This window comes from Ictalurus punctatus, chromosome 13, assembly GCF_001660625.3.
Source record: "Ictalurus punctatus breed USDA103 chromosome 13, Coco_2.0, whole genome shotgun sequence".
NCBI classification, from domain to species: Eukaryota; Metazoa; Chordata; class Actinopteri; order Siluriformes; family Ictaluridae; genus Ictalurus; species Ictalurus punctatus.
The window spans coordinates 29,326,080-29,342,500 of NC_030428.2; the positions used below are offsets into that span (position 1 = coordinate 29,326,080).

The 16,421-nt window shown below is 40.2% G+C and overlaps 1 protein-coding gene across 2 annotated transcripts in view; it reads right to left on the minus strand.

The window, feature by feature from the left end:
- pald1a (phosphatase domain containing paladin 1a) overlaps positions 1–15,530 on the minus strand; it is a 44,166-nt gene extending 28,636 nt beyond the window's left edge. Inside the window, exon 1 of one of the 2 annotated variants that reach the window (XM_053685258.1) lies at positions 15,382–15,530. The gene's annotated coding sequence lies outside the window, so the exon portion shown is untranslated. Of the gene's footprint in view, positions 1–2,658; positions 2,833–15,381 lie in introns of those variants that run through there. The other variant, XM_017483979.3, reaches the window with a different exon arrangement.
- Positions 15,531–16,421: the final 891 nt, after the last annotated feature.

Here is a 16,421-nt window from a genome sequence, read left to right on the forward strand (position 1 = left end):
TTCTCTTATAGAGCCCCACAGTTATGGAACAGTCTTCCTATTAGTGTTCGGGACTCAGACACAGTCTCAGTGTTTAAGTCCAGGATTAAAACGTATTTGTTTACTCAAGCCTACCCTGACTAGATTCTGTTCTACTACTTCGCAGTCATAATTATCTTTTTTCTCCCTCTCTCCTTTCGCCGAGCCCCACACGAATTTATGGAGATACTAGAGATCCAGATCCTTTCTGCCTCTGGATGGAGCTCAAATCTTCTTTAATTCCAGACTGCTGGGACTACGGCTGCTCCTAACACCATACAGACTTCATATAAATCCATAATGAACTTTTTCACACTATCTGTTGTTACCCAGATGAGGACGGGTTCCTTCTGAGTCGGGTTCCTCTCAAGGTTTCTTCCTCTTAAAACATCTTAGGGAGTTTTTCCTCGCCACCGTTGCCACTCAGTGTCTTGCTCAGTTGGGATAAATTCACACCTTTAATATCTGTACACCGTGTTGATATTTCTGTAAAGCTGCTTTGAGACAATGTCTATTGTAAAAAGCGCTATACAAATAAAATTGAATTGAATTGAATTAACCCGTTCACTCGATTCAAATCGACTCTGAATCAGATTCCAAGAGTCGACTCCTCGCCGTTTACTCCAAATCTGACATCCTCGGCGATCACGTTCAGGAGCTCGACCTACAGCCCTATTCAGACGGGATTAGTTTCTCAGGACGGCATCTGTAATACGTCTCGTTTGAGTCGCACACGGTGATGCGTTCACGTTATCGTGAATTTATTTAGCATTTTTTCATTCCACTGAGCTCTCTGTAAACACGTTACACACGTGACGGCAATTCCACGGTTCAGATTTCGGAATCCCTCACCATCTTGTGTTTGTTGTAAATATTTTCTATCCATCTGTAAAACCAAACACGTTTAGGATTTTACGAGCGTCAAATAATCGGAATTTCCTGAAAAACAGAATGTGACTGTGTCTGGAATTTGTTCTGATGGAAGGAACTGGATGGAAATAAAACCACCACGTGTAAAACGTGTAAATAATGAATGGACTTTATGCAAACTAATCACGTTCCTAATAGAGATTATGTGCCGAGTTAACGTTTTAACGTTAGCGTTCACAGCAGCTTCGTCAGGTGAGTGAGTTTAAGACGCTTTAACGTCAGCGATGTGTTCTGATCTAAGATAACGCACGATTTGAGATCCCATAAAAGATGTATGTCGCTATGGAATCCTGTAGAAGAGGGATGTTCAGGCTCTGACCTGCCCCCTAGTGGCTTCGCACAGTCACCAGAGTGGCTTCCAAATGGGATGGATTTTATCCTAAGACCACAAACACTGTCCAATCATGTGCCCTACATAGGCACCTTACATATTCCCCCTACATAGACACCCTACATGTGCACCCTACATATTTCCCCTACATAGACACCATGCATATGCACCCTACACATGCCACTACATAGGCACCTTACACATTCCCTCTACTTAGGCACCCTACATATTCCCCCTACAGAGGCACCCTACATATTCCCCCTACATGGGCACCATGCATATGCACCCTACACATTTCCCCTACATGGGCACCATGCATATTCCCCCTAAATATGCACCCTACATATTCCCCCTAAATATGCACCCTACACATTCCCCCTACATGGACATCCTACATACTTCCCCTACATATGCACCCTACATATGCACCCTATATATTCACCCTACATATTCCCCCTTACATAGACACCCTACATACTTCCCCTACATACTTCCCCTACATATGCACCCTATATATTCACCCTACATATTCCCCCTTACATAGACACCCTACATACTTCCCCTACATACTTCCCCTACATAGACACCCTACATATGCACCCTACACATTCCCCCTACATAGACACCCTACATACTTCCCCTACATATGCACCCTACATATGCACCCAATATATTCCCTCTACATAGACACCCTACATACTTCCCCTACATATGCACCCTACATATTCCCCCTAAATATGCACCCTACACATTCCCCCTACATGGACATCCTACATACTTCCCCTACACATGCACCCTACATATGCACCCTATATATTCACCCTACATATTCCCCCTTACATAGACACCCTACATACTTCCCCTACATATGCACCCTACATAGACACCCTACATATGCACCCTACATATTGCCCCTACATACTTCCCCTACATATGCATGGGGGCAGTGGTGGCTTGGCGGTAAAGGCTCTGGGTTACTGATCAGAAGGTCGGGGGTTCGAGCCTCAGCGCTGCCAAGCTGCCACTGTTGGGCCCTTGAGCAAGGCCCTGAACCCTCTCTGCTCCAGGTGCGCTGTATCATGGCTGACCCTGCACTCTGACCCCAACCTCCTGTCATGCTGGGGTATGTGAAGAAAAGAATTTCACTGTGCTGTGATGTAAATGTGATCAATAAAGACTCGTTATCATTATCATATTCCCCCTACATAGACACCCTACTCCTGACTGAAACACTACTACATTCTGAAGCACTGTGGAATATTATACTATCGCTGTAGCTGATTATCACCACATCACTTCATTCTGATATTAATTCTGTTAGTGCACACACACACACACACACACACACACACACACACACACACAGAGTCGCTCCATACCTGTCTCCGTTTTTGTCGTCCAACTTAAAGAAAACCAACTCGATCCTCACCCATCCATTCTGTAAAAGTGTGTGTGTGTCTGTGTGCGCGCGCGCGTGTGTGTGGTTACACACTGAGAGCCAATGTTAAACACAGACGAGTACAAAAGGAAGACACACACACTTACATCAGCAAAGGAAGCATGGCAAATCTGTGTGTGTGGAGAGGATGTGGAGGCGGAACCTTTCAGTCTTACTCACCAACCAGCCCAGTGCAGCAGAGGACACACACACACACACACACACACACACACACACACTATATTATATCTAATATATATATATATACACATACACACATATATACATATAGATACACACACACAGCTGTTGCACTGTGACTTAAGCTTCCTCCAACTCACACACCCTCAACTGTCTAATTACAACCTTTCTCTCTCTCTCTCTCTCTCTCTCTCTCACACACACACACACACACACACACACACACAGATTACCACATGAATTAAAAAGGCGTAAGTGTGTAAAACCCTCCTCACACAAAGGAGCGCAAATCACACACTGCAGCTAATGGGATGTACGATTACGGTACGCAATTCACATACACACATTAACACACACACATACACATACATACACACACACACACACACACACACACACAGGGTGTGAGATGGTAGTTAACAGTGAAGGTAGGTGAGGAGACAAGAAAAAAGAGAGAAAGGATAAGAATAAAGAATTAAAGCTGCAAGCTGTATTTTCGGGGGCCAAGCACCAGACACGGTGAGCCGCACAGTCACAGACGCGCTATAATAACTGCCAAAGCAATCACAGGAAAGCAGAGCCATAACTACAGACAAAGTGATTCTCTCTGAGGTGGAACGCTCTGACTGTAGGAGGAAAGGTCTAGATGAACTATTGTGCTGCTGTGAGCTGTGGTTGTGATCGCTGCTACTCTGACCTCAACATTATTTCTTCTCCTTGCAGTTTAAAAACATCTAAGCTATTTATGTTTTTTTTCTCATCAGTCTGGGCCTTTTCCCCACTTTTGGACAGGTCTCAAGATGATGTGAGACAAACTTGGTAAGGATCGGATAATATTTGTGGAGTAGCGAAAAAAAAATAAAAAATTGACAAAATCCAAGATCCAGATCTAATGAGGTAGACACTCAGATCCCGGGGGATCCAGGGAGGCCAGGCTCATACATTTTGGACACACAGTTCAAAAGTTATAACCATAAAAGTACTTCCAAATCAGGGGGAAATTTGACCCGATGGTGGCGCTAGAGCACGAAAAAACACTTCCCAAGCAGTGTGCTGAATTTCACAAGGTTTTACCAGACGGTTCAGTGGGCTGAAATAGACACCCTAGCCAGAAGAGGAAGAAGAAGAAAAGAATAACAGTAAGGTGCCTGCATGCCTTTGGTGCTTGGCCCCCAAACTACAACAGAAGAGAACAGAAGAGAGGAGAGATGAGGAGAGGAGAAATCAGATGGGCATGAAGGTATTCCTGGAGAAGAAGGAAGAGTCAGTCTCTCTCTCTCTCTCTCTCTCACACACACACACACACACACACACACACTCAGAGTTGAAGTCTCAGTGTTAAACAGAGAGACAGATGGGTGATTAATGTTCCATTAGCCCTGTCTTCCTGTCATCCTTTAAACAAAAACAGGTGAGGGGTGTGTGTGTGTGTGTGTGTGTGTGTGTGTGTGTGTGTGTGTGTGTGTACAGGTATAGTGTGATAGATTGTACGGAAGTCAGTTCTGTTGTGTGTTGAAAATTCACGAAATTGAATATGCATGCAGCTTGCACTTTTACACAGTCCAGGAGTGTGTGTGTGTGTCTGTGTGTGTGTGCGCGCACTAAATACTGCCTAGACCTGCATAACATAGACTACACACACACACACACACACACACACACACACACACACACACTTCCTGTGTGCTGTTCTACATCTTACAGATGGATTTATGTTTTTTTAAACATCTTTTTCCGTCTGACCTGATTCTTACACACACACACACACACACACACACACACACACACACACACACACACACACACCCTGTATTGTGTCAGTATGTGCTGATAATCGCTTACACAATTCACAGTAAAAGAATATTAATGAGCATTGCTGGTGTACTTCCACACGTGTCCACTAGGGGCAGTGTTCCTTTTTTTTTTTTTTTTTTTTTTTTTTTTTTTTAAATCTCCGGGTGTTTGGATTTGCCAGTTTCCTTTTATAATTAATTTGCATTAAGGGTAAAAAACAAAACAAAACAAAAAAAAAAACCCTACAAGACATTTAAGATGATGTAAATGTAACTATGAGAGTATAATGTTTAAATATGTTGTTAAAAGTTCCAGAGAAATAAAATCTAATAGAATTAAGTGTCATTTTCATTTCAGTGAAAGAAGGAATTTATTTATTTTATTTATTTATTTTTTAATATATTAAAATAATCTTTAATTTTTAAAAATTAAAAAGTAATGACAGTAAAAATAATTTTGGTGACTGATCTTTAATGTGTCCATCAGGAATTATATTTAGGAATGGGACTGATGTTGGATCTGCACTAAAACACTGGAAGTGCTATTTGGCCAAACGAACGCTTTCACACGGTGTAACTCTACGGCTAATTGATGCTAAGCTAATTGGTGCGCTAACCTGCTGGGACCGGACACACTGTGCACTTACACTATACACTCTAATGTATAAATAATGTACGAATGTTACACGACGTCATACGCACGTAACGCCACTCCTCTATCTTTACCCAGAGTCACCAAAATGACTTTCTTCAGTTTACTGTATACCCAACATGACCTTTTTTAATTCTGAGCAAAAGTCAGCCAGCGCCAACGCCTGGTAGCTCCGCCCCTCTTCGCCTACGTGAGCAAAGCTGCAACCGTTACGTGCATCAAGTGTCCAACTTCTTCCTGCTTCAGTGTGAACACTCACTATTTATACTACACAATGTAGTAATGCACAATTGTGCGATCTGGGACGCACCTATACACACCTCATAGAAACTCTGAGTCATTATACTGGTGATTATACTGGTGATTATACTGGTCATTACTGGTGATTATACTGAGCATTACTGGTGATTATACTGGTGATTATACTGGTCATTACTGGTGATTATACTGGTGATTATACTGGTCATTACTGGTGATTATACTGGTCATTACTGGTGATTATACTGGTGATTATACTGGTCATTACTGGTGATTATACTGGTGATTATACTGGTCATTACTGGTGATTATACTGGTCATTACTGGTGATTATACTGGTGATTATACTGGTCATTACTGGTGATTATACTGGTGATTATACTGGTCATTACTGGTGATTATACTGGTCATTACTGGTGATTATACTGGTGATTATACTGGTCATTACTGGTGATTATACTGGTGATTATACTGGTCATTACTGGTGATTATACTGGTGATTATACTGGGCATTACTGGTGATTATACTGGTCATTACTGGTGATTATACTGGTGATTATACTGGTCATTACTGGTGATTATACTGGTGATTATACTGGGCATTACTGGTGATTATACTGGGCATTACTGGTGATTATACTGGTGATTATACTGGTCATTACTGGTGATTATACTGGTCATTACTGGTGATTATACTGGTCATTACTGGTGATTATACTGGTGATTATACTGGTCATTACTGGTGATTATACTGGTGATTATACTGGTCATTACTGGTGATTATACTGGTCATTACTGGTGATTATACTGGTGATTATACTGGGCATTACTGGTGATTATACTGGTGATTATACTGGTCATTACTGGTGATTATACTGGTCATTACTGGTGATTATACTGGTCATTACTGGTGATTATACTGGTGATTATACTGGTCATTACTGGTGATTATACTGGTGATTATACTGGTCATTACTGGTGATTATACTGGTCATTACTGGTGATTATACTGGTGATTATACTGGTCATTACTGGTGATTATACTGGTGATTATACTGGTCATTACTGGTGATTATACTGGTCATTACTGGTCATTACTGGTGATTATACTGGTCATTACTGGTGATTATACTGGGCATTACTGGTGATTATACTGGTGATTATACTGGGCATTACTGGTGATTATACTGGTGATTATACTGGTCATTACTGGTGATTATACTGGTCATTACTGGTGATTATACTGGGCATTACTGGTGATTATACTGGGCATTACTGGTGATTATACTGGGCATTACTGGTGATTATACTGGTGATTATACTGGGCATTACTGGTGATTATACTGGTGATTATACTGGTCATTACTGGTGATTATACTGGTCATTACTGGTGATTATACTGGTCATTACTGGTGATTATACTGGTGATTATACTGGGCATTACTGGTGATTATACTGGGCATTACTGGTGATTATACTGGTGATTATACTGGGCATTACTGGTGATTATACTGGGCATTACTGGTGATTATACTGGGCATTACTGGTGATTATACTGGTGATTATACTGGTCATTACTGGTTATTATACTGGTCATTACTGGTGATTATACTGGTCATTACTGGGATTACACTGGTGATTATACTGGTCATTACTGGTGATTATACTGGTCATTACTGGTGATTATACTGGTGATTATACTGGTCATTACTGGTGATTATACTGGTCATTACTGGTGATTATACTGGTGATTATACTGGTCATTACTGGTGATTATACTGGTGATTATACTGGTCATTACTGGTGATTATACTGGTCATTACTGGTGATTATACTGGGCATTACTGGTGATTATACTGGTCATTACTGGTGATTATACTGGTGATTATACTGGTGATTATACTGGTCATTACTGGTTATTATACTGGTCATTACTGGTGATTATACTGGTCATTACTGGGATTACACTGGTGATTATACTGGTCATTCCTGGTGATTATACTGGTGATTATACTGGTCATTACTGGTTATTATACTGGTCATTACTGGTGATTATACTGGTCATTACTGGGATTACACTGGTGATTATACTGGTCATTCCTGGTGATTATGCTGGTGATTATATTGGTGATTATATTGGTGATTATATATGCTGGTGAATGATTACAGCGCCATTACTGAAGCCATAAACTCATTTTTTAGCTGGACAAAGTTTAACCCTCTTACCCGGTATGGCCGAAAAACCGGCTTGCCCGTCTTTGATCTGTTCCCGTAAGGACGATATACCGGCTTGGTCGTCTATGCCAAATCCCCGTAAGGCCGATATAGCGGCTTTACAGTGTAAACGTTATCCCCGTAAGGCCGGTGTACCGGCATTACTCTGCTACGATTCCTTACTTAATTAAATATTATTGTTTAACCCGGAAGGTTGATGACGTCATGATGTCACGACGTGATTACGTTATTACGCCGGCATTACGATGAAGATCCGAGCGTGAATATTGGTGCACTAGTAGAAGTGAACTAACAGTGCCAAAGCGAAAAGCTAATCGTGTTCCAGCTAAAGTTACACCTACAGTGAACACAGGTACATCTAAAACAGTGAAAAAGAGAAAACATACACAGTCACACATGCGAGAGCGAGGATTCTAGATAGAGACAGCAGTGAAAGTTCAGGCGATGTTGAAACCGAAACTGACAGAGACACAGACTCTCCTGATTCAGACCCTGATCCGTCTTCATCTTCATCATCAACCAGTGCGACTGACACTGCAGGGGTCTGGAGTCATGACCTGACCCTCTCTGTGCATTCGTGAAAAAACACCACCTGCTGCTCTGATTGTCACCAGAAACTTGACTTTTGGTGCTAAAATGCATTTATTTATTTATTATTTATAAAGGCATTGGCCACGCTGATGCTCGTATGGTACTTCTAAATGAGTAGAAGGATTTCAGCGAGCATTTTTCATTATTTCTCTAGTTAAGAATTGTGCTCTAAGTTTAGTAAAAACACTGAACTGCTTCATTTTCAAAGTAATATTACACACATACATTATTATAAGTTGTTTCAAGGCCTAAAAATGTTCAAATTAACATGTTGATTTTGGGGCCAATTTTGGCCTGGGAACTCAGGGTTGGCGTGCTGTTTCTCTGGGGAATACAGGGTTGTGGGACATAATACTGTGGGAACTAAGGGGTAAGAGGGTTCATCTAGTTAAACTCTTCAGTAAGAACACGACCCAGCTGATTAGATTTCATGCATGTCAGCTAACTAGCGTGCTAATCCTGTTAGATTTTTAGTTCAGTGATATGAGAGTTAGCTGCTTAGCTGAGGTGAAATGTGTGTGGAAAAGACCGAGTTCCTGGGACCAGCTATCTGTCCTGAAACACAACCGTCTTCTGCACCCAGTAACAACAACACGTCAGGGTCACGTGTCTCGCTCAGGGGTGTATGGGTATTCCTGTGGTTCTGTTCCTGTTCTGTTCATTTGTGTAGGTAGCAGAATGTTAGTTGATGTTCCAAGATGTTTTCCTTCTCTGTCCACTTCCTGGACTGCCTCAATGTTCCTTAATGTTTGCACACATCACACTACAGAGAGGAGAACTTCATCATATTCCCTTATCAGTGAAGTTCATCTGAGAACGAACGTTACACACACTTTCATTAACACCACCACCTCTTTATCCCTCTCTCTCTCTCTCACACACACACACACACACACACACACCCACAGAGTTAACACCAGGAGACTGGGCTCTAATGAAGTCATGGCGTCTTCACCACAGGGCCTAATGTAGAAGTGTACCCTAATCCTTTACACACACACACACACACACACACACACACACACACACACACACACGGCTAACACACTAACACTCCATTAGTGTAAGAGCAGCACACCTGGTGAGACACTAATTAGTCCATACAGGATTTCCTGGAGTTTTGTTGTTTTTTTTTGCGGAAAAAAAATGCTTGATTTTGCTGCGGCTTTTTTTTTTTTAAATAATTGTTGCGATCATGAAATGGCGAAATCCTGGAGGAACTAGAGAGTCACACTGAAACAGAGAGTGTGTGTGTGTGTGTGTATTCTCTTCCTGTTTTCCACCACTGAGTGAAAAAGTTCCATCAACCTACACTATATTACCAAAAGTATGTGCACCCCTGACCATCACACCCATGTGTTCTTGCTGAACGTCCCATTCCAGATTCATTCCCCCGGTGTTTGATGTTATAATAATCTCCTTCACTCTTCTGGGAAGGTGTTCCACTAGATTTTAGGGCGTGGCTGTGGGGATGTGTGTTCATTCAGCTACAAGAGTGTTAGTGGGGTTGAGGTCAGGCGCTGATGTTGATCTGTGCAGCACACTCGAGTTCTTCTACCTTCTTCCAACCTTCACACACCACGTCTTCATGGAGCTCGCACTTTTTGTGCACTTTGTATGATGCTGGAACAGTGTTCAGGCCTCTTAGTTCCAGTGAAGGGAAACTGTAATGGTACAGCGTACAGAGGCGTTCTATACAACTGTGTGTGTCCAAGGTTTGGGAAAGAGCCACATATGGGTGTAATGGTCAGGGGTGCACATACTTTTGAACAGATATTGTAAATATTCTCTAACAACTTTATAAACTGCCACTGTTTAAAACATAAAAATACAAGATTTCAAGAATAAAGCCATAATATTTTGAGAATTAAGTATTAATGTTATGATAAAATGTTACACAGTTCTGTGCAGAAGTCTTGGTCACAGAAATGCTGCTGAGCAAAGATGCCTTCAAAAATAATGAAATTAAATGTTTCTACATTTTAAAATGCTATAAAGAGCAGTAAACTGTAATAAATGAGACAAAGTCAATATCTGGCGTGACGACCCTTTGTTTAAAAAGAAAAAGGATTCTCAGGTAGAGTGTGTGCAGTTTAATAAGGAAATGAGATGAGAGTGTTACTGAGCGTGTTGCAGAACCACACACGGATCTTCTGGAGACTCTGACTGTCGCACTCGCTCCAAACGAACGTTTGGGAATCTAAAATGTTTTTGTACCGACTCGATAATGAAGAAGTCATAAAATAAAAATCTATAACAAAGTTTGTACAAAAAAGAGAACAGGGTGCCTGAAAGTCTTGAGCAGAACTGTAGCTAACGTTCACGTGTTACAGTACGGGAAGTTGAGGATTTGGAGAAATTACTTTTGTTGAAGGAGAAATCACAGGCTATCGAAGCTCACATCTGTGTGGGGTTCAGTGGGGGTAGGGCTGTGACGGTGGCTATGACAACCACACAAACTACCACCGCGGTGGTGGAGTGCTACCTGCGGTGGTGTCACATCACACAGGAGATTTTATATTAATACACAAATTACGTAATCATAATTAAACGCCTTATATGGTGTCGTCTGTTAGTTTGGTGCGGGATTGTTTGAGCGCGGTGAAATCCAGTCAGGAGAACTCTGCTGTTTCACTCCGGGTTCTGTTTCACTTCCGGTTCTGTTTCACTGCCGGTTCTGTTTCACTTCCGGTTCTGTTGCTGCAGTGAATCTTGTTGGGAAACCAAATGTTACACCGGTGATCTGGGAACATTTTGGATTCATGCCTAACGAGAGAGAAACATGTGACTGTGTTTCACTCACTTCTTCTCCTTCTCCCCGGGAGATCACAACACCGTATCCCACAGCGCCCTCTGGCGGTTTCTCACTGCAACTACACCACACGGCTGTATTTGAGTTGTTTCACTGACGGAAGTGCTACAATAAAGCCTTAATCTTTTTATATTTAAGTTTTGATTTAATTTAAGCCTATAAAATTATATTTATTATATTATATATTCTATTATATTACATTATATTATATAATATAGTGATATACATTTCATGTATCAGTGGGGTTCAGCAGATGTGAGCACCGATAGGCTTGTAGGTGACCACTGCCTGCGATTTCATAAAATTACGACTTTATTCTCAAAATATTACGTTATTTTAGAAATTCTTTTATTATTATTATTATTATTATTATTATTATTATTATTATTATTATTATTAAAACAGTGTCCCTAAAACACCATCATGACATGGTTCATGGTTCTGGGTTAGGCCACTCCCACATTCAGTTTAAATTTGTTTTTAAGAAAATAAATGAATATTTTGAGCAGTAAACGGGTATTTCATTACATCTCTACTGTTTATTCATTACGCGTCCCTAATGAACACTGTACTGTTGTGATGTGATTTTGATTAAGAATAATAATGAACCCACCATTAAAGCAATTGCTGACTTCGAACTGCCGCTAATTCCAAAGCAAAAGTGAAATCCACACATTCGTACGTTTCAAGGGGGTAAAGCCTCCCCCAACACCACCCCCACCCCGCCCTTCCCCGCCCCTCCCCGCCCCTCCCCGCCCCTCCCCGCCCCCCGGTGATACCGGTATTACCGGTGTTGTCACACGTCGATTAACCGGTGGGAAAATTTCCTCACTGTCACATCCCTGTTATACATCCATCCATCTCTCTGTCCATCCATCTCTCTGTCCATCCATCTCTCTGTCCATCCATCTCTCTGTCCATCTCTACACACATCTAACTCTCATTAATGGAAGTTTCCATTACATCATCATCATCATCTCTCTCTCTCCATTTCTCTCTGTCTGTCTGTCTGTCTCTCTCTCTCTCTCCAATTCTGTCTCTCTCTCCATTTCTCTCTGCCTCTGTCTGTCTCTCTCTTCATTTCTCTATCTCTCTGTCTCTCTTCATTTCTCTCTCTCTCTTCATTTCTCTCTCTTCATTTCTCTCTGCCTGTCTGTCTCTCTCTCCATTTCTCTCTGTCTGTCTGTCTATCTCTCTCTCTCTCCATTCCTCTGTCTCGCTCTCTTCATTTCTCTCTGTCTCTCTCTCAATTTCTCTCTGCCTCTGTCTGTCTCTCTCTCTCTCCATTTCTCTGTCTCGCTCCCTCTTCATTTCTCTCTACCTCTGTCTCTCTCTCTCTTCAATTCTGTCTCTCTCTCTCTTCATTTCTCTCTCTCATTTCTCTCTCTCTCTTTTCTGTCTCTCTCTCTTCATTTCTCTCTCTCATTTCTCTCTCTCTCTTTTCTGTCTCTCTCTCTCCATTTCTCTCTGCCTGTCTCTCTCTCTCCATTTCTCTCTGCCTCTGTCTGTCTCTCTCTGCCTGTCTCTCTCTCTCTCTTCATTTCTCTGTCTCTCTCTCTCTTCATTTCTCTCTTTCATTTCTCTCTGTCTGTCTCTCTCCATTTCTCTTTGTCTCTCTCTGTATCTCTCTCTTCATTTCTCTGCCTCTCTGTCTGTCTCTCTCAACATTTCTCTGTCTCTCTCTCTCTCTTCATTTCTCTCTGTCTGTCTCTCTCTCCCTCTCTTCATTTCTCTCTGCCTCTCTGTCTGTCTCTCTCTCTCAACATGTCTCTCTCTCACCAGTAGTGTCTGTTACAGTAATGCTAACTCTCAGCTAGTTACATTATTTATATTTTAAACAGTAACAGTGGTGTATAATATAATTATAATTAAACCTCAGATTCTCTCTCCATCTACAATCATAAAACAGTCCTTCATTGCAGTATTGTAAAACTGGGCTAGCATTAACAGCTAATCCTCAGGAAACATTAAACAATGCATTAATGAAGTATTCATTGATATTTGATTTGTGGTATTTTCAGTGTGTTGCTGGTGTTTAGATGTTGAGGTGGTGTGAGGTGATGTTTATGATGATACAGGTCAGTATCGATATCCTCATCATCGTTAATCTTCATAACCCTCACTGTCGATACCACACGTTCACACGTCACCTTCAGAAGATACTTCATGACTTGACGAGATCTCCAACCTACAGTTTCACTCAGGACATGTTAGCTCGTGTGTGTGTGTGTGTGTGTGTGTGTGTGTGTGTGTGTGTGTGTGTTATCTAAATACAGAGTTTTCTCAGGATTCAGTTTAATTTAGCATCAAAGACGTCTTTTTTCTGATTCCTTTCATTAATTATCATAAAAAGTGAGCTAGCTAATAAAGGCTCAGCTGTGGAGGCTAGTTTTGTGTGTGTGTGTGCGTGTGTGTGTGTGTGTGTGTGTGTCATTACAGTGGTGTGAATAGCTGCCATGTCACTTTGATGTCTTAGGCGTAATGTAAATAAAGTGAGGTGTGAAAAAGGTGGCAGTTAAGTAGTGACATAACACACATCCTAAACACACCTCCAAACGCACACACACACACACACACACACACACGCTAATTTCACATCTGTAGCTCAGATGTCAGCTATGATAAATAAATATGGAGGAAGGAAGAAAACACTCGACGCTACACAGTAAATAGCTTTTTTATTGAATGTATCATTATTTTTATCTGAATTATTTATTCTAAACTTTGTGTTAATAAAGTCACTGTTTATTTTATATCATAAACAGAGACATATACAAGCTAGCTATTAGCTAACAGCGTTAGAATAATATTAGCGAACATTAGTACACATTATCATCGTTAATAACTCGTCGTCAGAAACAAAAGATTATTCCTTATTAAGATTTCTTATTTATTTATTTATGAATTTTAACGCTGTGATGTCACACTTTAACCGCTTGGCTTTTATCGTTGCTACGAAACTGAGGTCAGGATTTATAAACGTACAAATGATAACAGTTACACGTTTTAAAACAATAAGCTTTAACATGGAGTTACACTTTTACTGACTGATTTAATTTAGTGATGCGAGGTTTATGTATTAAACTCAACACCACAATCAGCAGTGACGTGACAGAGGGAGGAGCTTCACTCAAATAAAATACTGTACAAGATCATTTCACTCAAATATCACTCGTTCATGAGTTTAATAATGTTGGTTTTTTATCCTTTCACTCTCTTAAAAAGTAGAAAGTACGTTCTTTACAGAAAGTGAAGAACATTCTCAAAACAACAACAACAACAATCTCACAAGCTACAACAAGCTAATGTTTCTCTATCAGCCCTTTACAAAGATAAATAAAAATAAAATAGATTTAAAATTCAATTAATAGTTTAAACCAAGCAGCACAAACACTGTGGCTATAATAATAATAATAATAATAATAATAATAATAATAATAATAATAATAAAGAAGAGGCTGCTATTAGAGAAATAAAAAATATTCCATTTTATTGTTATCTTTCACTCGTTGTAATAATGTACTGAGAATGTTCTCATTAATCAGAGTTCCTGTGAGAACCGAGTTCTCCTTCACACTCCATTTACAATTAAAGACTTCAATTCAGTCAGTGTTTATACTTTACTTACACTTCACATTTATTCTATATTTATTATTCCTATTCTTCTTATTATTATTTATTACTGTCTTTTTATTTACAGGTATGTTTATGTGGTACTCTGACGTCATCTTCCGGTTTTACTCAGATGTTCCAGTGTTTTGCCCTGAGACAGTTTAAATCAGTAGTGTGTGTGTGTGTGTGTGTGTGTGTGTGTGTGTGTGTGTGTGAAGTTAATTCTCAGCGCTGTATTCCTGAGAGCTGAAACTCTGATTAAACAGTGTTAGGAACAGAGTTCATACATAATAACTTGTGTTTACGAGTCTTGGATCTCCCTGTGTGCGGTGTTTATACACACACACACACACACACACACACACACTGCACACAGACACGCAACACGCGCGCAGATGCAGTGAGCTTTGCTGCATCTCTCTCTCTCTCTCTCTCTCTCTCTCTCTCACACACACACACACACACACACCTCCACAGTTCCAGAATCAGGAGGAAAACTTCTCTACTCACCATTGCACCAAACCGCGAATCCTCCTACCCGCGTGCACACACACACAATGTGTGTGTTCAGTCCCCGGACTCTCTCTGTTCTCTTTTAAACTGAAGCGGTGTTTCTTCACCCCGCAGCGTGTCGTTGAAAAAGACACACACTCTTGTGCTGCAGAATGTGCTTCTGCGCATGCGCACTGTCCCGACCACAACACTGGGGTCTAGTGTAAGAGCACGTGTAGAGCTGAAAGAGAAAACCCAAGTGAATAGTGTGAGAGAGTGTTTGTGTGAGTGTGTGTGTGAGAGAGAGTGTTTGTGTGTGTGTGTGTGTGTGTGTGTGAGAGAGAGAGTGTTTGTGTGTGTGTGTGTGTGTGTGTGTGTGTGAGAATGTGTCTGTGTGTGTGTGTGTGATTTCAGTACTCCCCCTCCCTGCACTATCACATTATTATTACTATAATTATTCTACTTTTATTTTGTTTTTCATTATTTTGAAAATATAAAATAAAAATAAAATATGTTTATACATTTTTGCTATTTTCCTATTTCCATCCCTGTTATTATTATTATTATTATTATTATTATTATTATTATTATTATTGTTATTATTATTATTATTATTATTGTTATTATTTGCTCATTTTACTGTAATATTTCTGAGCTATATAAATGTAAATAAAGTTTATTAGTCGTAGTTTTATCAGCAAAAACTCTAGAAAACAAATTGCATTGTTTATATTTTATTTTTAAAACATAAATTAACAACAAAATATTGCTTATGATACATGAATATTTAAATGTATTATCATTGATTATTTAGATTTTAATTAATAGGCCTATTTGAATACTGTAAATAAAATTCAAAAAATAAAATAAAAAGTAATACTCAGCAGTCAGTGTTTAGATTTAACATCCGGAATCTTTAAGACAGAAGAACATGAAAAATACACAGAAAGTGGTGTACAGAAGTGTGTGTGTGTGTGTGTGTGTGTGTGTGTGTATTAGCGTGTGTTATTGTGTATGTGTGTGTGTTAGTGTGTGTGTGTGTTTAGCGTGTCCTCATT